This window comes from Durio zibethinus, chromosome 24, assembly GCF_047325235.1.
Source record: "Durio zibethinus cultivar Kanyao isolate XHJ-2024 chromosome 24, ASM4732523v1, whole genome shotgun sequence".
NCBI classification, from domain to species: Eukaryota; Viridiplantae; Streptophyta; class Magnoliopsida; order Malvales; family Malvaceae; genus Durio; species Durio zibethinus.
The window spans coordinates 10,620,781-10,629,745 of record NC_143185.1 but is presented as its reverse complement, the minus strand read 5'-3'; the positions used below and the strand labels follow the sequence as shown (position 1 = coordinate 10,629,745).

The window sequence follows — 8,965 nt, the reverse complement described above, 5'->3', positions numbered from 1 at the left end:
AACCATGTTAAAATTTGTGTGGTGGTATATTGAAGGTGTTTTACAGTAGAAGACATCTTTAATAATCCTAACAAATTCTAGAAGAAAATTATTGAAGGTATATATTATTAAGAAACGCCTTCAATTTTTATGAAGATAATTTAAAAGGAATTATTAAAGGCGTTTGTCAATAAAAGATGCCTTTAATAATTTCAAAATTTTTTAGAGGGAAATTATTAAAGGTGTTTGTTATTAACAAACACCTTCAGTAATTATGTACTATGTTTAAATTAATTATTAAAGGCGTTTTTTTGAAATAAACACCTTCTATAACTATAGTGGTATATTAAAGGTGTTTTCTAGTAGAAAACGCCTTTAATAATCCCAAAACTTTTTTAAAGGAAATTATTAACGGCGGTTGTTATTTGCAAATGCCTTCACTAATTATCTACAAAATTTAAAAGGAATTATTAAAGGCATTTTTCTTGAATATACACCTTCAATTACCGTGTTAAAATTTGTGTAGTTGTATATTGAAGGTATTTTGCAATAGAAGCCGCTTTTAATAATCCCAAAATTTTTTAGAGGAAAATTATTGAAGGCATTTTTATGGAATAAACAACTTCTATAACCATAGTGGTATATTGAAGGCGTTTTTAAGTAGAAGCGATATTTAATAATCCTAAAATTTTTAAACAAAAATTATTAAAGGTGGTTGTTATAAAAAAAAATGCCTTTAATAATTATGTACTTAATGAAATGTACTCAGTGAAGGCATTTCTCTGAAATAAACGCCTTCATTAACCGTTAAAAATTTTAAGTTCTCAATTATTGAAGGCATTTTTCACTAGAAGACGTCATTAATAATACCACTAATTTTAATTGTAAATTATTCAATGTGCTTGTACTTAAAATAAAATAAAAACATTTAGTAATGCATTTTTCTATAATAAACGCCTTCACTTTCTGTCTTAAAATTTGAGCAGTTGAATATTGAAGGCATTTTGCACTAGAAGACGCCTTCAATAAATTGCTTCAAAAAATAAAACTAATTAGTCAAGGCATTTTTTTTTGGAATAAAAGCCTTTAATAACCTCTTAAAATTTAAGTTGTGCAATATTAAAGGCATTTTCAATAAAAGACGCCATTTTTAGTCAAGGCATTATTGAAGGCATTTTTGTAGAAAATCGTCTTCACTGATATTGTAAAATAAAAATAAGGGACTTATTGAAGGCGTATTATGTAAAAAATGCTTTCAATAAATATATAAAAAATTTAGATGAAATTAGTAACGGTATTTTTTATGACGTAAATGCCTTTAATAATCCTAAATAATTTTACTATGACTCTATTGAAGGTGCCTATAATATATTCAAAAAATATTTAGGATGGAATTATTGTGGGCATTTTTCTTTGTAAATGCCTTTCATAATTTGGTCCAATAGAAATCTTCCCAAACTTAATGCATCCAATCACCAACTTCAAGCTTCATCTTTATTATTATACTATTTCTCTTTCCAAACCAAGTATAATTTACTTTCCTTTTCCTTCCACTTTTAGTATTCGAGCATTATCTTTTAGAACCCTATTTTAACTATTCATTACTTATTTACTTTAGCTTTTACTTCATTCAATTGTTCCTTCAGCTTTTGTAATTAACGATTTTCTTTTTGGTGTTAACAATTTTCTTCAAAACTCACTTTATTTTACCTTACTTCAACCCCAACTACAAATACTCTTAGGTACTGTCTATGTTAGTAGCAGAGTTTTAACATTCATAATATTTGGTAGCTAATAAATTACTTCACAATAAGGAGTTCTCATTTTGTGTAAGTACTGGTCTTGTTATTATCTTTTGTTTAAAATATAGTAAACTTAAGTATTGTACATGTTTATTTTCATTTAAATTATTTATATACATTTGGTCTAATAATGTAGCAAGTACTAAATGGATAAGAGTTGAATGTAAAAGTCAAGATTAAGTTAAGAGTACAGAGATGGAGTAAAAAATTTTCTTAATTTTGCATTTGAGAATACAAGTGAAGATAATACAAGTGAAGTGTGCTAATATCGAGTGGCAAATTCATCAAGTTATTTTTGAACATTTAATTTGTATTAGATTTCTTTTAGGATATGTTAATTGATATTTTCATGGAGAGTTTGTACCATTAAGGTCTTTTACTAGAGTTTCTCCAACTTCAAGGGCTTGCCAACACCAACATGATCTTTTTATAGCAGATGACATTAAAAGCATGTTGCGAGATGCTTTTAACATTCATAACCAATATTTTCATAATCTTTCTCCCCAAAATGAAGGATTTAATCAGTCCAATGTTGAAATACATGAATTTGGTGAACTTGGGATAGGTGTATATGACCAACAACCTAGAAAAAAAGCATCAAAGTTTTATAGGTTACTTGAGGGTATGAATGAAGAACTTTTTTAGGGATCAAAGCATTCAAGGCTATCTTTATGTGTTCATCTTTTTCACTTGAAATGCTTATGTGGATGGATGGGAAACTCTTTAACTTTATTATTAGAGTTTATGAAAAAAATGTTTCCTTTTGTAAAAATCTCTAAATCTTGTAAGGAATCAAAGAAGATGATCAAAGATTTAGGTCTCGAATATGAGAAAATTCATAGTTGTCCCAATGATTGCATATTGTATTTGAGGGATAAAAAAATCAAGAATTTTATCATTTTTGTGGTATTTGTCATTGGGTGGACAAAAATCTCGATGAAAAGTTGAATGAGGATGGTGATGAGGTATGTGTAAAAAAAAAGCCTGTTAAGGTTTTACGTTATTTTCCATTAACACCAAGACTTCAATGACACATTATGTCTTTCAAAACTGTAAATTCAATAAGGTGGCATCATGAAAAATGGACGGATGATGGATCATTGAGGCATCTTACAGATTCTTTGGCATGAAAATCATTTCATTTTAGGTTTTCAAACTTTGCATTTGATCTTCGAAATGCTATGTTTAGACTAGCATCTGATGGATTCAACTCATTTAAAATGATGAGTACTTCTTATAATGCTTGGCCGTTGTATTGATTCCTTACAATTTGTCACCACAGATTGCTATAAAGCAACAGTCATTTATGTTGTCTATGATAATTTTTGGGAAAAAAAAGTTCAGGTAATGATATAGACATCTATTTACAACTTCTTATTAAAGAGTTAAAGCAATTATGAGAAAGAGTTAAGACCTATGATGCATCAAAAGAAGAGAACTTCAATATACATGCTACTTTATTATGAACTATCAATGATTTTTCTACTTATGCGAATTTATCTGGTTGGAGTATAAAAGGTCGTTATGCTTATCCAAGTTATGCTACATAGACATGTTCGACATGGTTACTTAATGGTAGAAAGTTTTGTTATATGGAACATCATTGATGGTTATATGATAATCATCAATTTAGATTCCAAAAACATATTTTTGATGGAATTGAAGAGTTGAGAAGATCACTTTTACCCATTAATAAGTCTAATATCTTGTCAAAATTAAAAGATATCAATTTCACTTATGAAAAAATGACTCCATCAAGGAAAAAAGTAAGGGACATCTTTGAAGGTGTCAGACTCGTATTATGCAAATTGGTGATACTCATACTTAAGTTGATGATCTTGATATTCAAAGTGATAAAAAAGATGATGAAATAGATGACCCTAATGAGTCTGAGTTATGAAAAAAAAAGTATTTTTTTTGAGTTGCCTTACCGGGAATATAATTTATTACGCCATAACCTTGATTTGATGCACATAGAGAACAATGTTTGCAATTTTATTGGAACAATTCTTAATGTGAATAGAAGATCCAAGGATGACTTAAAGAGTTAGCTTGACTTAGTTGATATGGGGATTCGGCCAAACCTTCATCTGAAGTTGCTTCATAATGGTTAATATCAATTACTTGCTACTTGTTTTGGGATTTTTAAAGCTAAAAAAGATATTTTTTGTAAGGTTTTGAAAAATGTTAAAGTTTTGAATGGCTATGCATCAAATAAATTGAGATGTGTGAATTTGAATGAGCAAAAACTTTCTTCATTGAAGTTACATGATTATCACATTTTGATGTAAGACTTACTTCCAATTGCTTTACGTTCATCAATGTCAAACCAAGTCACTTCTGTGGTAATTGAATTAAGTAACATATTTAAATCTCTCTGTTAGAAATGTATGAATATGGAAGAGCTTGACGAACTTCAAGATCGAGCCACAATTACTTTATGCCATTTAGAGAAGATCTTCCCTCCAAACTTCTTCACTATTATGATGTATTTGGTTATCCATCTTCCATATGAAGTAAAAATCGGTGGGTTGGTTTATTATCGATGGATGTATCCTATTGAAAGGTATTATTTGTTAATAGATTGATTACGTTTTATTAATGATCAAGCCACTCTACTTAAAATAACATATGACTAATGTTTTATACTATAGGTTTTTGGGGAGGTTAAAGTCTTATTGTCGCAACAAACACTATTCGAAAGGTTCTATTGCTGAAGGATATTTAGTAGAAGAGTGTATGACATTTTGTTCTCATTATTTGGAAGATGTTGAAATGAGATTTAATAAACTATCAAGAAATATTGGTATGCAGCATACAAACTCTGTCTACAATTATCTTTTTCAAAGTTTTGGATGACCAATAGGCAAAGTTGAATTGGTGTAGTTAGATGATAAATCTTAGGCATAAGCACATCGATATGTTCTTTTTCATCATGACTCAATTGAATCATGTCACAAGTAAGTTTTTTAGCAAGGAAATTATTCATTACATTAAGCATAATTTATTGTCTTTTATTTTTTTTTTTTTGTTAATACTTTATCATGATGCTTTATAGTGAGTATAGAAATAATTTGAGAGATCCTACACATTATCGACGATCAAACCCTTGAAAGCTTAATAAGTTGTTTGCTGAAAACTTTCATGAATGGTTAGGAGCAAATATAAGAAATGCCATACTTCTCATTATGAAAAATCTACATAGAATGCTTATGGTATAAATAACATTAATAACATATATATATTTATTCCACTTTTATAGGTTTGGAGTTGAAGGCTTGTTAGTGAAGAGGTGAAGTGTCTTTCACACGGTCCAAACCAAATTATGAAATGATGCAAAGGTTTCATCATCAATGGATTTAGATTTCACACTAAATCTCATGAGAGATTTAGAAATACACAAAATTTAGGAGTTGTTATGACTTCATCAACTACTAACTATGCTAGTGCTAGGTACACAAACCCTTTAGAGAGAAATGTTGACTATTACGGCATGATTAATGACATCATTAAGTTGGATTATTATGGCAAGTGGAAAGTTGTCTTATTTCGATGTGATTGGGCTTATGTGAATAGTGCGAGGGGTATTAAAAAAGCTCAGTATGGATTTACACTTATTAATTTTTCTTTATTAATTCACACTAGACAACTCATCGATGAACCTTATGTTTTTTCATCTCAAGTCAAACAAGTATTTTACTCTAAAGATCCCAAAGAATTGGGTTGGTTTGTTGTTATTCGAAACACACCTAAAAACTTATTTGATATGGGGTTAGATACTAAAGATGATGTTGAACATATAACTGAATGTTATCCTTTTGTTGAACAAAACTTGGATGAAAATATCTCCAATTCCTATGCTCAGTGGGTCCATGAAGATGTTACTGAAGATATTTATAAACCACGAAATGGTGCGTCTATAATTTGTAATTCGAGTGTTTAAGACATAATATAGTAAATGATTGTATGTAATTAATGTCACATTCACTATTGTATAATTATTGTATTATAAATCAAACATTATCTTTTGATTTAATTAAATCGATATGTTCATTATGTATCGTAGGTTTTGATTTCTTAACTTCTCAATGTCTTTATATATGTTCTAAACTAATATCTTTTCTATATTTGCTTTTATAATGTAAGGTAGCTATAATGCGGAGAAGCAGGTTGAAAAGAAAACATATTAGAGATATTAGTTTAGAACCGTCTGTGGCACTTGTAGATATTGGCTATAGACTGAATCCTTTAAAGGGAAATAAATGTACTATTAGATCTAACTCTATCACTTCTAACCTTTCAACTGATATTGGATCTGGCAATGTGGGAGGTTCAGGTTTAGATAGTACCCCATCAGTTGATTATGCTTTAAATTTGAATGTAGGTATGATATACTCCAATTTTAGAATTCAAGTATAATGATAAAAGTATTTCAATTTTACAAATTTATTTTTTATTTGTTGTAATTGATAACAATGGTCAACAAAGGACCAGAGGTCGGACAACTTGAAAAATTGTTTGCACTATCTCCTAACGAGCGTATTGTAGTGTCTGCAAACTCTGATAGGCAACCAATTGGTGAAGAGGCTCAACTGTTGGTTGGATTTCTAGGCATGGTAGCCCATAATGGAATGAAATTGCCTATTCATTATGAAACATGGCATAAAGTTCCAGAAGAAGTTAAGGCTAATGCTTTAAACTTTATTGAGGTATTAGTATAATTAATTAGATATAAAAAAAATTTTATTTTACATTTTGTTGACTTTTTCAAACTTTTCTTACTGTATTATTATTGTTAAGATTTGTACTTGAAATACCAACTTCATTTGTGCTTAAGTTATTGGGAAAGAAATGGAAAGATTATAAGCATAGTTTGAAGAATAAATATTTCGATCAAAATACTACTGTAGAGGCAATGATGAAAAATCTACCCCATAATGTGATTAGGTGGCAATATGAACAATTAATTAAATTTTGGTTCTCAAAAAAAGGAGAGGTACTAGTTTATAACTTTGTATAGTAGAATAAAATGATGAAAGTGTTTTATGGTTTAACTTGGTAATATTTGTATTTTTATCATATACGCAATTATTTTTTATAACAAGAAAAAGAACAGATTATGATTGGTAATAGAAAGCAACAGAAATATAGCCACACAAGTGGATCAAAAAGTTTTGCAAGAAAGCAAAAAGAAATAATAAGTTTATGATAATAAACTTATTCCAATGAATGAACTTTTTTTGCCGTTAAAAGGTAAATATGCAAATTAACAATTATTGTTCTATTTTAATAGTTTTGATAGTTTCAATACATGATATTAAACTTATCGAAAGTTTTAAACTTAGTTGACATGGATGATATGTAGGAAAAAGTTATTGTTTACATATATTTAGGTAAAAATACAAATTTGTTATCGATCATGGAAACCAAATTCAATTATTTTCTCTTGGTTTAATATCAAGGATTAAAGCCATTCAATATGTTGAAAGCCATTCAAAAGTTTAATTTGTATATTTGCCTTTTATATGCAAAAATAGTCCCAAATAGACATAAACGACAACTTTTTCTCCCATATCAACTGTAGAAACCAAGTTTAATCAATCAGACAAGTTTAATATCAAGTATTGAAGCTATCCAAACTGTTAAAATACAATCTGAAATGCTTTTATTGTTTGCGTATGTTTAAGACTATTAAGTTGTTACGGGGCCAAAATATAAATACATGAGATTAAAATTATTCAAAATGTTAATACTTGATTGACAAGCTTGATATGCATGAATAAGTTACAATTGATATGTATCCTATCAAATAACATATGTTTTTTTATAAGAGAATGAGATGGGCGGTACAATTGGATGTGTGGAACTTTTTTGCATAACACACACAAAAAAAGATGGATCTTACATGAATATCAAAACACAAGAAATTGTGGTAATTTGTGTCATCTATTTTGACAGAAAGTAAATATTTACTCTTTTTAACATATTATCCATTAATCATTAAACTTAATAGTTGTATATGACAAATTCACAAGAAAAAGCGAAAGAGAAAATGGCTGCTAAGATTGAAGTAGCATCTGATGGTTTTCTCAATATGCAAGAAATGGAAAATCGGATATTCATAGAAGTTGCTAGAAAAAAAAAGGCATGGTTGAGTCCAAGGCCTTAGATTAGGTCTAACACCATCAACTTACTATGGACATAGCTTTTAGCAATTTACATTCTCAGCAAGTCAATCTTTGCGAGACATTTCAATATTGAGAGAGGAGTTGCAAACTATGCAATAATGTTTTCAACAAATGGAAGCAGAAAGAGAACAAGAGCATGCCAAAATTGAGGAAGAACATGCTAGAATGGAGCAAGAGCATGCAAATTTTCAGCAGTTGCATGATCAATTTGATCATCTTAGGAATTTTGTGCAACAACAATTTTCAGAAAATGATCTTGGTGCTCCACCAACTTAGGTATTATATTTAGTAAATATTTAAATTTTTAAATATAAAAAAAGCTTACAATGAAGTATTAAAAATTGTATGGTATTATTTAATAGGTTCTTGAGCACACTAATAACCAAGGTAAAATTTTTTTTTCATCAATTAGTAGCCAGCAAAATGTATGCAATTATCCATTTCATACATTTTAATTTTTGTTTTGTTAATGTATTAAAAATACTTAAATGTTATTATGCTAATTATTAAATTTTGTGTTAATTAGACGCACATTTAAACGTGAATTAAGTTTATATTAATTTCAGTTTCTGAATTTAAGCTCTTTAATGAAAATAAAATTTATTAACAGAATTAAAATATATATATTTTTACATAATGGTAGTGTTTGCGTTCAACAATGTTGCTAAATGAATAATTTATGACGTTTGTATCATAAAATGTCACTAAAAGTAGTGTTGCTATTACCAGCAGATGCCACTAGTTAAGTGGTGTTTTTATACAAACGCCACCAAAGTAATAGCATTTTTCTCATAAAAACACTACTAAATTAGCAGCGTCTCAAAGATACAAATGCCACTAATATAAAGGCATTTTTAAATACAAACATCTCTAAAGTAGTGGCATTTTCAATTACAAACTCCACCAAAGCAACGGTGTTTTTCTCATAAAAATGCCACTAAATTAGCGGCATCTAAAAAAAAATACTGCTAATATAAAGGCTTTTTTAGATACAAA

The 8,965-nt window shown here is 28.7% G+C and overlaps 1 pseudogene; it reads left to right on the top strand.

Moving 5' to 3' along the window:
* The first annotated feature begins 4,066 nt into the window (after positions 1-4,066).
* On the top strand, positions 4,067-4,745 carry LOC149511914 (uncharacterized; annotated as a pseudogene).
* Positions 4,746-8,965: the final 4,220 nt, after the last annotated feature.